At 43.7% G+C, this 14,488-nt stretch overlaps 1 protein-coding gene across 21 annotated transcripts in view; it reads right to left on the bottom strand.

Moving 5' to 3' along the window:
* The window catches only part of LOC137335989 (ice nucleation protein-like), a 489,293-nt gene that overhangs the window by 272,842 nt on the left and 201,963 nt on the right, over positions 1 to 14,488 (bottom strand). For 19 of the 21 annotated variants that reach the window (XR_010966565.1, XR_010966552.1, XR_010966550.1 and 16 more), the window contains one exon: positions 8,382 to 8,452. The exons of 1 other annotated variant lie outside the window; for it this stretch is intronic. The gene's annotated coding sequence lies outside the window, so the exon portion shown is untranslated. Of the gene's footprint in view, positions 1 to 8,381; positions 8,453 to 13,559; positions 13,690 to 14,488 lie in introns of those variants that run through there. One more of the 21 variants, XR_010966549.1, reaches the window with a different exon arrangement.

Genomic DNA, 14,488 nt, shown 5'->3' on the forward strand with positions numbered 1-14,488 from the left:
CACAAACCAACCTCAGCCTCCCATCATGTCAGTGGAATAGCAGCCATCTCCTTTCCTGCCAAGATGGAAATTCTCAACACCTTTTCCTCTCTCTGAAAATGTTATCTTCCACTCCAATTAAAGTAAGTGTTAAGTATGCACTACCCACCTGACCCCCCACTTACTTCCAGCAGAGCAGAACACAGGTACAGAGGGCCAAGTGAGAACTCCACACACAGCTCATAAAACTTTCATGGGCCAAATTGGTAGCTGAACATTCAATGGAGTAAATCTAATCTGATGGTGTGTCAATGCTCTGCTGATTGTGAGACTCGGTGCGCTCTCCCACCCAGACAGCTCAGCTGTAATTGAGACAGTTTTTGAATTACTTTTTGATTTTACATTGAGGATAGCTCTGTATTGACGTTTTGTATTCTCCAGCCTACAGAGAGGAGACAGCAGCGATGATGAGCTTCACCCTGATAAGAGGACTGACAGAAACCAGAATACAAATCAACACAGCATTACCTCACCTTGATTCCATGTGGAATAATTTCATAAATTAGACCTTTTGGGCAGAATTAGTACAACACGAGCTGAGACATGTCGTACATAAATGCATTATTTTAATCATAAAATGAACGCCAAATTAGCTAACGGGCTTAGCAATGCAAAGCAGGTGATGATAAATGGATGAGCCCCTGTATGGGACTCGGTGATTACTGGAGTTCTGCAGGGATCTGTTCATGGTTCCCTGCTGTTTGCACTCTTCATAAATAATGCGAAGGAGGGCACCTCTTGTCAGATTATAAAATTTGCTGATGGCTTCAAGCTACGTGAGCAGGTGCCTAGCATTCAAAGGGACCTGGCAGATGGATTTCAACGGTGGGCAAATCTTTGGCAATGCACATTGGAACAGGACACACAAAATATGTGCATGATGAATAGTTGCCCAATGGCAAAGGTGGTAATGGAAAAGGATATGATTACTGACCATTCACTAAAGGCATCCAGTCAAGGTGAGGATAACGATGCACTGGGATGCATCGCAAAGACATTGTAATATAGAAAAAGAAAGAAAGACTCGGCATTTATATAGCACCTTTCACGACCTCAGCACTTCCCAAAGCACTTTACAACCAATGAAGTACTTTTGAAGTGTAATGTAGGACAACTTGCACATAAGGTCCCACAGACCATCTTCGAATAGTACCATGGGATCTTTTCGTCCACCTGAGGGGGCAGACGGGGCCTTGGTTTAACGTCTCATCCAAAAGAGAGCACCTCCGACAGTGCAGCACTCTCTCAGTACTGCACTGAGGTGTCAGCCTAGGTTTTGTACCCAAGTCTCTGGAGTCTCTGATTCAGGGTTGAGAGTGTTCCCGCTGAGCCATGGCTAACACCTTGGTTAATGGGTCAAAATAAGTCATCTTATCTCTGTATACTTCATTAGTAAAGCCTTATTTGTGCTGTTTGTCCTACTTCAAAACAACATTGATGCACCAGAGAAGGATGAGTGATGAGGGCCATTCTGGGATTTAGTGATCTACGTTGTATAGAAAGACGTAAAGAATTGTATTTTTATCATTGGAGAAAAGTTGGAGAAGCCACAAGATCCAAGTCTTAAAAATAGCAGACAAAGATGGATCATTTAGATTTTAAATAAACTGTGATTACTGACCATGGGGTAAGTGCAAAATGAAGTCGTCTCTCGTGAGACGAGAGATTGCAAGACGAGAGATTGCAAGACTTTATTTTGCTGTGGGGTAGTGGCAATATGGAAAAACTCCATGAAAAACAAATTCATGGCTGGATTGATCAACAGAGTTTAAAAGGAACTGGACAAATATCTGTTTATGAATGCGATGTAAGGTCAAAGACATAGGAACAGATATGAAGGATCAAATAGAAGGTGGAACATATCGGCTCCTGTACAATTGAGTACATGATGTCTCCTCTCTGGAATGTAATGGTCAATCTTCAACAGATTGTAAGGAAATTAAGTAAGTCGGGTAGGGCACATGACAAAGCTGTTCATGGTCTGCTAAAAAAAAAACACCTTTCTTGTTTCATTCTGTGTTTGCTGTTACTAAAGCTAAGTCTTAGAATCATAGAATCCTACAGCACAGAAGGAGGCCAGTCGGCCCATCGTGCCCATGCCGGCTCTTTGAAAGAGTTATCCAATTAGTCCCACCCCCCACTCTTCCTCCATAGCCCTTTTCCCCAGTGTCTCAGAGAGAGAAAGATAAAATCCTTTGAAGGTCAAAAACAAAAAAAAGAGGTAAATTGTGCAACAAAGCCTATGAGAAAAGAGAAAATTAGATTTTCAGGGGTCCTATTACAACTGCAAAATGGCTGTCTGTTGAAGGAAGAGTTGGTGTTTGTTGGACCTGCAGGACAGCAGTTTACATCATCCTACCAGAGACAACTTTATCGCGGATGGGGTTACATGTTTCAAAATGAGCGACCACATCCAGTGAGAAGCCCAGAAAGCAGGCAGCAGGGTTGCGGCAAGGGTTGCAGCAGCAGGAACCCAGACAGCTTCATATCCTGATCGACAGTGTGCAAAAACTTAAACCCCAAAATTAATAATCACTGGGTCGATGCTTTGAACCAAATTTAAAAGATAAATAAATCCAAATTGGGAAAAGTTACATTTACTCAAAAAATGCTGAACTTGAGCCCCTGTTGGATAATTTAGATCTGAATGAGCCTGCTTCTTTAAGGAAAATGGTGGCCTATCAGTGGATATAGAAAGATTGATGTTTACCACTCCATTCCCTTCGTAAATAATATTGCAGCAACCTATGAAAAGTTTCCTTCCTTCCAAGTTTCTCACTGGGCTGTGACGTCAGCAACTAGAAGTGAGTGGCGTGATCTTCCTCCAACTTTTCTCCTTCCCCTTCCTGTCTGGAAACAAGGCTAGAAGTTCCATGAGGAGGGGGAGCAGCAGGGTTCTGGTATCCAATCCAGGTGGCCATTCTCTTCAGGTGTACCTGGTCAGTGAGCATCAGCAGGCTGTTTGTGTATGTGTTGGGGGGGGGGGGGAATATTTCACAACCATGGCCAACATGTGCAGAAATTCAAGGCCATCAAGACCAATTGTATCAGATTGGGATTGACTAACTGGGTACCAACGAGGGATGCTCTGTAAAACCTTAATCTGCAAGATCCAGTACTATCCTAGGTAATGCGTTTACCCATTGACATAGTGGAGTTGCTCTCACTATTATTTCTATTTAACTTTTTTACTCACTCGTTCGCTCGCTTGATCAATTCATTTGATTTCCGTGTTGGTCCAGTGGCTTTGTCCAAGGTATCAAAAACCTAGTTATCAGCATTTTACAATGAGCGATAAAGAATTTTAATGTTAAAATATTCTTTGAGTGCACAGTGTTCCTCACTGGTCTCTGTGGTTTTCCACTGAATATCTATATAACAACAGTGACTGCACTTCTAACGTAATTTATTGGCTGTGAAGCACTTTGGGAGGTCCTGAGGATCTGGAAGGCACTATAGAAATGCAGGCTCATTCTTAATCTGCAAGTCAGATTCTATTCAGAAATAAATGCTTCACTATATATACTCCGTGGCTGTAGTGTGTACTGTCTACAGGATGCACTGCAACAACTCACCAAGGCTTCTTCGACAGCACCTCCCAAACCCGCAAAGTCTACCACCTAGAAGGACAAGGGCAGCAGATGCATAGGAAAACCATCACCTCAAAGTTCCCTTCCAAGTCACACACCATCCCAACTTGGAAATATATCACCGTTCCTTCATGGTCGCTAGGTCAAAATCCTGGAACTCCGTACCTAACAGCACTGTGGGAGAACCTTCACCAGATGAACAGCAGCAGTTCAAGAAGGCAGCTCACCACCACCTTCTCAAGGGCAATTAGGGATGGGCAATAAATGCCGACCTTGCCAGCGACACGCATATCCCAAGAATGAATTTTAAAAAAGGATTGTAGTCTAGCGTAATGATATTTTCACATATCGATGCGACGATAATGTACATGCATGATAATATTTGTCCATGCTTTGGCATCAGGCAGTAGTCACTGCATGTGTCAAGTACAAGCAGCATGAATGATTGAAATTTGCTTTTGTAGATTTGGGAGATACACTGTCCTGAGCTCTCAACACACTAATGTGCACACTCTTCCTTTTCCCTGTGTTGCAAACAAGACTCATCACACAGGCTCCTACAGTAAATTATTTCCCAACACCTTTAAATTGTGAAAATTCTTACCTTCCTCAGTTTCCCTTCCTTCTGCAGCCTACAGGCTTTTAAAACCTAACCCTCGTGTTCCCCGAACCTCTAACTTATGGATTTCCCTCACTTTCACTTCCACTCTTTTCAATCTTCATGGTGGTGTCCAGGGCTACAGCAGGGCTACATTTCTAATAGAACATTGAGTACTGCCAGTTACAATCCCCAATATAAATCGGTGAAGATGGCCGACAAGACTTAAATCTCATGGTTACAACATCCTCCTCAGTCACGTAATACAAATCATAACCGACATCCAATATCCTCAAAGTGGCATATGTAACCATTTATGATGTCTTAACATCTGGAGATTTAAAATGACCGAGCATTCAATATCCTCAAGGTTTCATATGTAAGTGTTTATGATCACATCTGGAGTTGTCAAATTACTGAAGACTAAGGAAGTAATCAATGTATTTCTTTCTGGCCCTAGTTTGCACAGGGGGGATGCATGCATTTCCCATGGTTCAGAGTTCAAAGATCAGCCTTCCAAAGACCCTTTTTGCTCCCCCAAGACAAACAATAAAAGAATGTCATTCACAGGCGCCGTTAGATCTGGCACAGGAAGCTGCAGTGCAGTGCGCATACTTAATATCCCTTATATGACACAAACTGCTGATTTCTGAACATGAAGTGTCAGTTTGGCTCAATCGGTAGCACTCTCGCCTCTGAGTCAGAAAGTTGTGATTTCAGGTCCCACTCCAATTTGGGCACATAATCTAATCTGACACTTCAGTACAATACTGAGGGAGCACTGCACTGCCAGAAGTACCGTCTTTCAGATGAGACGTTAAAATGAGGCCCCACCTGCCCTCGCACATACGGGATCTGCTGGCACTATTTTGAAGAAGAGCAGGGGAGATCCCCCCAGTGTCCTGGCCAATATTTATCCTTCAACCATACCTTCACTAAAACAGATTATCTGGTCATTATCTCATTGCTATTTGTAGGACCTTGCTGTATGCAAATTGCTGCTTTGTTTCCTACATTACAAGAGTGATTACACTTCAAAAAAAGTACTTCATTGGCTGGGACGTGCTGAGGTTGTGAAAGGTGCTATATAAATGCAAGTTATATAACAACAACAACAACTTGTATTTATATAGTGCCTTAACGTAGTAAGGGAGAGGTTTAGGGAGACAATTCCAGAGCTTAGGGCCAAGATGGCTGACAGCACGGCCACCAAATGAATTTTCCACATTTGTACACCCAGCATTACATCCGAAAGTGCATATCAGAATACGCAGTTCCAATACATGCTTCCCACATGCAACAGTGAAAAATGTACCCTGTAGTTACTTCCACAAAGTAGCAGGGAGCTGGGTGCCCCTGGAACTGTGCCCAATGACAAATCCACATTTAAGGATTGAGGAAAAGAGGAGCAAGGGGGTGGGGGGTGAATTGGATTAGGAAAAGAAAGCATTTAAAGCAAAGGATGCCCATTTTAACCCAGCTTTGGAAACCAATTGAATTTATTGTAACAGACGGTAGCATATTATTTAATATATGACATCAATTGCAGAGATCAGACGTTCAGACTTTGTAGATGCTGCAGTTAACACCACCTGAATCCCTCAATGAGCGTATCTGATTTGTCATTCCTTTGTCAATCATTGTACTATACAAACATTAACCAGCATGCTAATGTTCGAAGGTGATGAACAGTGTTGGCGCACATTTTGCTATTGTGTATCCTCACCAAGATCCAGCTAGATTCGCTCCTAGCATGTTCCAAAACAATCCAAAATACACTTTCATAGATGATTTAAGTGGGCACCTAGGCCTGAATAGTATAGGGACTGTCAGAGTGCTGATCTCAACATTCAAATTTGTATTTTTTGAAGCAGCGGGATCAGTGCGTGCTAAATCAGCTGATATGCTGGTCCTGACACTCCCTCTGTGCAAATGTTTTAAACCTCTGGAACAGCAGGCCACTATGCCTCCAGCTGAGTCACAGGGAATACTGTGCTGGCCCCAAGGCAGAAAGCAGGTGGGGGTCCAACGCACTGAGGCAGCTTGCGGGAAGAAGCTGGGCCTGAGGCTAGGAAGGGGCAGGTGTAAAGCAGTTGGGCCCTGAGGTACAGAGGGAGGGGTGAGTGGGTGGTAGAGTAGGCAGCTGAGTTAGGGTTATGATGTGGAGATGCCGGTGATGGACTGGGGTTGACAATTGTAAACAATTTTACAACACCAAGTTATAGTCCAGCAATTTTATTTTAAATTCACAAGCTTTCGGAGGCTTCCTCCTTCCTCAGGTGAACGTTGTTGGAAATGAAATCCTCGAAATGAAATCGCATTTATAAATCACAGAACAATGCTTGGTGATTACAGACAGTTTTTTCAACTGCCCGTTGCCAAGGCAATCAGTGTGCAGGCAGACAGGTGTTACCTGCAAGGTCTCCGAATATACAAATCACCAAAAAAACAAAAAAAAAAACAGAGATAGAGAGGTAGAAACATAGAAAAGACAGCAACTGACCCGTTATATTAAAAACAGATAACATTTGTTCGCTGGTGGGGTAACGTGTAGCGTGACATGAACCCAAGATCCCGGTTGAGGCCGTCCTCAAGGGTGCGGAACTTGGCTATTGGAACTTGAGTTAGGGTTAGGGTGATGGGAGAGACGAGGGGAGCTCCACACAGTGTAGATAAATGAGTCTCTTAATCGTACACACATGTTTCTGGCAGAAGAGACTCAAGGTAAAGTTGGTGCAGAGAAGTCAAGGCAGATTTTGGCTGTGGAATCTGATTGGTCCTTGCTGACCACATGACCACTAACATCATGTGGCTAGTGTGGACCAATCAGCAATGCTGGAGGCATTCTACCAATCATACAGTGATACAATCTTATCGAAATAACTTTTAATACTATGGATGCACAGAATGCAATGCAAGATTATTAAACGTTTTAAATCACGGAGATTGGAATGGAGGGTATTCACTTCCTCAGACAAATAATTGCAGCCCACATAGTCCTGTGCTGATGTAGTATTCAGTTTCAGTCACTAGGGGTCACTAACAAGCTACATTGATGCTCTAGCAGCTCCTAATGGTTAAGTTGAATATTGCAACACATGAGCCCAGAATTTACTGTCAAAGTAATGGTGAAGCTAATGGCACTCGCTGTTATTTATGCTTACATGGTACAGCAACTTCAGACGAGTAGTTGGTGCGCGGTTAAATGCGGAAATCCAAGTGCTGCTGTCCGAGTTGCACCACTCCAACATTAGCTTCGCGGAAACAGCATCTCACTGTCTGTCTCACCTTTGAAATGCATTTAATGGTGTACGGTTCCTGTATTTGCACTGTGGATCTGAACTAAACTCACCACAGAAAGTTGGGTCAAATAATTTCAAGTGTAAGGACACTTTTAACGACATGATAAATATTAATTACTGCCAGTCAACCTCTCTGACACTGGAAATTAACTATTACAAATGTGGAGTCTCATTCCTTCAGGTATTAATAGTTGTTGGAGATTTTTTTTAAATTTAAAATTATTTATTTTTTACTTTTCCTTTCTGTCTCTTTTTTCTCTCTCCCTTAATCCAATCTTTCTTTCCCTCTCTTTATTTTTTTCTAGACCTGATTTGACATTGAATTCACCCACTCTAATTTACACTTCCTTCTCGGTCCTTGCGCTGTTAATTTCACAATCCTTCGATCTGATTAAGGAGATACACAGTTACTTGCCCTGTTCACTCAGATCCCAGATGCCCTGTAGAGGGCACTGCATCATTTCCATCTCCCACTTCCAGCAACTTGCAGTGCAAAATATCATTGAGATTAAACAGGCAAAGGCAAGTCTAACGAACAGTGGGCGCTGTTTATTGCCTGGCTACAGCAAATTCTGGGCCAACGTTACTTATTGGTTTAACATCCAGGAAAACATGGTCAAACTTATCTTCAATGACAGTCCATGAGCTTTATAGATAGACCTCAGTGCAGGCTCAAGTCAAACAATAAAAAAATGTTTTCCTCTTGAAATGCTTTTTAGCACAAACTTCAATCCATCAGTCTGGAGACAACCGGCTGCAAGTGCCCACCCAAATCAGACAGGCCCTTAGCCACACATCACTGGGATTTTCAGTATTTAAAAGGAGATAAAGACCTCAAAGTTTTATTCTTACCCTGGCACTGGCCTTTGGCTCCAAATGTGCTGAACCGATGCGTTTGCTTCACAAGATGAAAGAACTCAAATCTAAAAAGAGAAAATGTTAAAGATTAGTTCAGAAGCACTTCTAAACTGGGTCAATGGGAACTTTCTTTTTCATGCGTAGCAAGGTAAGGAATGTCAAGGTAGTGGGGAGTGGAATACTTGATGCATCCAGTGTCAGCCTCAATCACTCCCGGATCTGGTACAGCAGTGGTTAGATGCAAAGCAAAGCTCCCACTGTCTAGCTAAAACAATACGCCTTAACCCCAATCTCAGAACAAATTGCATTTTTATAGAGCCTTTAATGTACTAAAATGTCCCACGGTGCTTCACAGCATATAATCAGACAAAATTTGACACCATGCCACGAGGTATTAGGACAGGTGGCAAAAAGCTTGTTCAAAGAGGCATCTTACAGGAGGAGAGGGAGATAGAGAGGCAGAGAGGTTTAGAGAGGGAATTCCAGAGCTTAGGGCCTAGACAACTGAAGGCACGATTGCCAATGGTGGAGCGATTAAAATTTATGATGTGCTAGAGGCCAGAATTGGAGGAGCGCAGAGGTCTCGGAGGGTTTTAGGGCTGGAGGAGGTAACAGAGTTAGGGAAGGGCGAGGTCATGGAGGGATTTGAAAACAAGGATGAGAATTTTAAAATCCAGGCGTTGCCGAACCGGGAGCCAATGTCGGTCAGCGAGCACAGGGGTGATGGGTGAATGGGACTTGGTGTGAGTTAGGATACAGGCAGCAGAGTTTTGGATGAGCTGAAGTTTACAGAGGGTGCGAGGTGGGAGGCCGGTCAGGAGAGCACAATTTATATACTGCTGGGTGACATTTCCATTTCCCACATGTGCCATCCTTATGGCCTCTCTGAGACGTTGCCAAATTGTGTGCAGTTCTTTGTTGTGGGTCTGCACCCACCAGGATCTGGGTTGAGCCACCAGACAGAGGAGATTTCATCCAGTCAGTCTCGAATGGGTTCAAAACCAGTTGTAGATCTCCCTCCATCCTTGCAGTTCTCATGGATCTACGCACTTCAGAACTAGTTGCAGTGTCAAAAACCCACATTCAAATAGGTACAGCTTAATTCAGTTGCATAAATACCCTGATTAGATTATTTAGTCAAAAATTTGATCCCTTCATTTCAGTACGAACAAACAAACTTGCATTTATTCAGCACCTTTCATGTCCTCAGAACACCCCACAAACATCCCACAATGTTTTCGAGACAATATATTAATTCAAAATGGAGTCACTGTTAATATGGAAGTAAACATGGCAGACAGTTTTGCATGCAGCAAGGTCCCATAACCAGCAATGAGATAAACAACCAGATAATTTCTCTTTAGTGATGTTGGTTGAAGGATAAATGTTGGCCAGGACACCAGAAGAACTCCCTGTGTTTCTTTGAACAGTTCCATTCAATTGTTTACCTCGACCTGAACAGGCAGACAGGGCTTTGGTTTAATGTGTCATCCTGAAAAACGGCACCTCACTTCAGTGACAGTTTCGATCCATGTCCTGCTTTTCTGATACCAACACATGGGGCTGACTTTGTTGAATATGCTCTTCCAGTAGGGAAACGTTGCCTGACCCCAGTTGCTGGAGTTGCTGCTAATGCATGTTTCTCTGCTGATTCAAGAGCACAGCGATGCTATTCTCCCTCTCGTTTTTATGCTATTCCATTTTTTGCTTCCCCCTGCTTTCCTCTTCTTTCTGTTTGTGTTGCTCTTCCTCCTGGTTCCAATGCTCTTTCTTAGCCTCCAATTTCAACACTTCCAACAGGAAGTTCCTTTCCTTGCCACTCTCCTGGGCCTCGTGCTGATGTCATCTCTCCTCGGTCACCAATTTGACTCCAGTCCCACACCAATGTGGTTGACTCTTAACTGCCCCCTGAAATGGCCTAGCAAGCCTCTCAGTTGTATCAAACTACTAGCGGTTCACGAAGAAGGCCCACCACCACTTTTGCAGGGCAACGAGGGATGGGCAATAAATGCTGGCCTTGCCAGTGAGGCCCACATCCCGAGATTAATTTTTAAAATTGAATTAAACAATGCAAATAACACAGCAAATTGGGAATTCAGTGAAAATGTTTGAACGATCAGATAATTTAGAAACACACAAACGAACATACGAAAATGACGAAGTGGAAAAGATCAGCTGGTCCATCGAGTCTGTCCCCGACAGTCATGGTCCAATTAAGCACCATGACTCCCGATACTCTCACCCACCTGCAGCCATCTGAGAAAGGAAAAGAAAGAGGAGGGAAAAAAAACCTAGGCCAATTCAGGGAAAAAGAATTCTAGGAAATTTGAATTAAATGACTTTGAATTAAGGGGTGATCTATACCTGGAAAAGTTAGTGAAATTACTCTTTTTTGAAGAGTTACGGTACTGTTTCATCATCTGTATTACCCTCACAGTTACTGTTTTATTCAGGTGTAAGTAATGAATCATTCCACCTGGCCTTAAGCAGCAGTTAAGTATAGTTGTGTAGGTCACAAGGTTTCCAGAGGTAGGAATCTCTTCCTGTGAAGGGTATTCCAACAAATGATTGATTTGGAAAACTCGTTAGATTGTGAATCTGTCTCGTTATCTCCAGCTGCATTTGGACATTCATCCCAGACCTTCATTATGAAGCAACTTGCCAACAGATGGTTTGACTAATAGGGAGAGGTTGGATAGACTGAGACTTTTTTCCCTGGAGAGTAGGAGGTTTAGGGGTGATCTTATAGAAGTCTATAAAATAATGAGGGGCATAGATAAGGTAGATAGTCAAAATCTTTTCCCAAAGGTAGGGGAGTCTATAACGAGGGGGCATAGATTTAAGGTGAGAGGGGAGAGATACAAAAGGGTCCAGAGGGGCAATTTTTTCACTCAAAGGGTGGTGAGTGTCTGGAACGAGCTGCCAGAGGCAGTAGTAGAGGCGGGTACAATTTTGTCTTTTAAAAAGCATTTGGACAGTTACATGGGTAAGATGGGTATAGAGGGAGATGGGCCAAGTGCAGGCAATTGGGACTAGCTTAGTGGTATAAACTGGGCGACATGGACATGTTGGGCCGAAGGGCCTGTTTCCATGTTGTAAAATTCTATGATTCTAAATCCAAATCAGAAATGCTCAAACTAAACGCACTTAGAAATCTTTACTGGGGCATTTTGAATTTTATTGCTGCGAGAACAGTCAGACCTTTTACATCACAGCACAGTGGGGCTGTAATGAACTCTATAACACAGGGGGAGTCCAAACCTTTTTCCTTTGTGGGCCATGTTGATGAATACTTTAGAGCCCCGGGGACCACATTTAGACTTTAATTCCCATTAATTTATATGAATCTCAAGTTGCTGATACAAACAAAATCATGGTGATTTAGGACTTACCCACCATTGAAAAAACAGAGGCTCAAAACAGGCTTTATCCATCCTTGGATGAGACATTAAACCAAGGTCCTATTTTCCCTCTGAGGTGGACATAAAAGATCCCACGGCATTGTTTGAAGAAGAGCTGGGGAGTTCTCTCCCGGTGTCCTGGGCCAATATTTATCCCTTAACCAACATCACTAAAACAGATTATCTGGTCATTATCTCATTACTGTTTACTTGTTGTGCACAAAATCGGCTGCTGTGTTTCCTACATTACAGCAGTGGCTACACTTCAAAAGTACTTCATTGGCTGTAAAGCGCTTTGGGATGTCCTGAGGTCATGAAAGGCCTGATATAAATGTGTCTTTCTTTCTGTCTTTTTCCAAACCTCCAAGCCCACAACATTTCAAATAGGACAAACCAGTGAGTAACATAAGTAGGGCTGAGTTACCTGGGCTTTTGAGGCCAGACTGCCAGAGGCCGGGTCTCGCATAGGGTTCACGGCCCAAAGTTTATGCATTCCTCCTGGATGACGGTGGATTGAGTGAGAGCAAGGTGGCTTTCACATTCAAGCTCTTGGTACTTTTTCCGCAATTACCTCCCCCTACTGTCCTGAAGGTAATGGTTCATGCTAGGCCATGGATCTGGAGGTGCAAGACACCCTTTAGAACCACACCCAAAGGGCCAATCTTCATGGAAGAGCATAGATAGTGTGTTATCAAACTATTCTTGATATACTTGAGCTCATCCAAAACTCTGCTGCCCATTTCCTAACTCGCACCAAGTCCCGTTCACCCACCAGCCCTGTGATCACGGACCTACAATGGCTCCTGTTCTGACAACGCCTCGATTTTAAAATTCTCATCCTTCCATGGCCTCGTCCGTCTCTGTCTCTGTAACCTCCTACAGCTCTCCGAGAACTCCGCGCTCCTTCAATTGTCCCTCACCTCCTGTCCTTGCTGACCCACATTGGCCTCAAATTAAAAATTTTCATCCTAGTGTTCAAATCCCTCAGTGGCCTCACCCCTCCCTATTTCTGTAACCTCCTCCAACCCTATAGCCCTCCTAGATTTCTGTGCTGCTCCAATTCTTGCCCCTCGCGCAGCCACGATTTCCTTCACCCACCGTTGGCAGCCGTTCCTTCAGCTGCCTAGGCGCTAAACTCTGGAGTTCCCTCCCTAAACCTTTCCACCTTTCTATTTCTCTCTTCTCCTTTAAAGACACTTCTTAAAACCTACCTCTTTGACCAAGTTTTTGGTCACCTATCCTAATAGCTCCTTCTTTGGCTTGGTGTCAATTTTTGTCTGATTATGCTCCTGTGACGTGCCTTGGGACATTTTACTACGTTAAAGGCTCTACATAAATGCAAGTTGTTATTGTTATTCATTCTACAGAGGATATCTCAGCTGAGCCTTGGTCTAGCCTCACTCAATGTCCATAAAAGCTCACTTTCCAGCTGGAGATACTGAATAACATTGGCTGCTTAGTTTTCCTCTGTAGCCCAGGGATGCTGAAGCCAAATTGTACATTCAATAAGATGCATTGTAAAGTGGGTCACCCAAGATGTATTTTTTGGATTTAAACAGCCGGTCTGAAAGTTTCAAAGTTTGACTGTGGCCAATTATCATATAGTTCTGTGCTCTTAGACATCTAGGTGCACAGAAATCTTGGCTCTGATATAAAACTGCACACAAGAGCAAGACAACATTTTTGAGTCTTTCACTGTCACACACACCAAATGACGTATGTGTCCTTTTGTGATCTCCTTGGTTAAAAATGAAAGCTATGTCACTCTTACCGTTTGTTCCTTCACTAAGACCATGTAACCCTGTACTTAGCAATTCTAGCTGCAGTGTAGAGCAGGTGCATGCATAATTCATCAGACGTCTGAAGGGAATCAGAAGCGTGGCGCACCGTTATTTAATCTGTAGGTGCTGAAGCTGTTCAAGGACGGGTCTAGAGTGATGAAAAAAAGAACTTACATTTATATATAATGCCTTTCACGACCTCAGGATGTCCCAAAACACTTTACAGCGTACTTTTGGAGCGTAGTCACTGTTGTAATGTAGGAAACGCGGCAGCCAATTTGTGCAAGGCAAGGTCCCACAAACAGCAATGTGATATTGACTAGATAATTTGTTTTAGGTGTTGGTTGAGGGATAAATATTGGCCAGGACACCGGGGAGATCTCCCCTGCTCTTCTTCAAAATATTGCTATGGGATCTTTTACGCCCACCTGAGAGAGCAGACATCGGTTTAACCGCTCATCCGAAAGACGGCACCTCCGATAGCGCAGCACCCCCTTGGTCCTTCGCTGAACTGTCAGCTTAGATTCTGTGCTCAAGTCCCTGGAGAGGAACTTGAACCAATGACCTTCTGACTCAGGCGAGAGTGCTACCAACTGAGCCATGGCTGACTCTTTCGGGAGGTTGGAGGCACTTGGGAATGGGCAGGAAGCAGCCAGAGGCTGGGGAGAGTGAGACCTTCGGCCTGAAGCGCCCGCGCGCGGCACCTCAACTGGTGAAGTGGGCCAGCAGCAGGGCCCAGGACTTGAGAGCACCTGGTGCAGGCATGCATTCTGTGGGGCACTCAGACTTGTCCTTGACCTGGTACAAAAAGGGAACCAACCAAGGCAGGGAATAATGAGGTCTCTGCGCAAATGCACTTTCTGGGCAGGCCAAGCTGTGACGTATCAAGGAAGGATGTGCCAAAGTCAAGAGACCTGAC

The sequence above is a fragment of the Heptranchias perlo genome, chromosome 2 (genome assembly GCF_035084215.1).
Source record: "Heptranchias perlo isolate sHepPer1 chromosome 2, sHepPer1.hap1, whole genome shotgun sequence".
Taxonomy (NCBI): Eukaryota; Metazoa; Chordata; class Chondrichthyes; order Hexanchiformes; family Hexanchidae; genus Heptranchias; species Heptranchias perlo.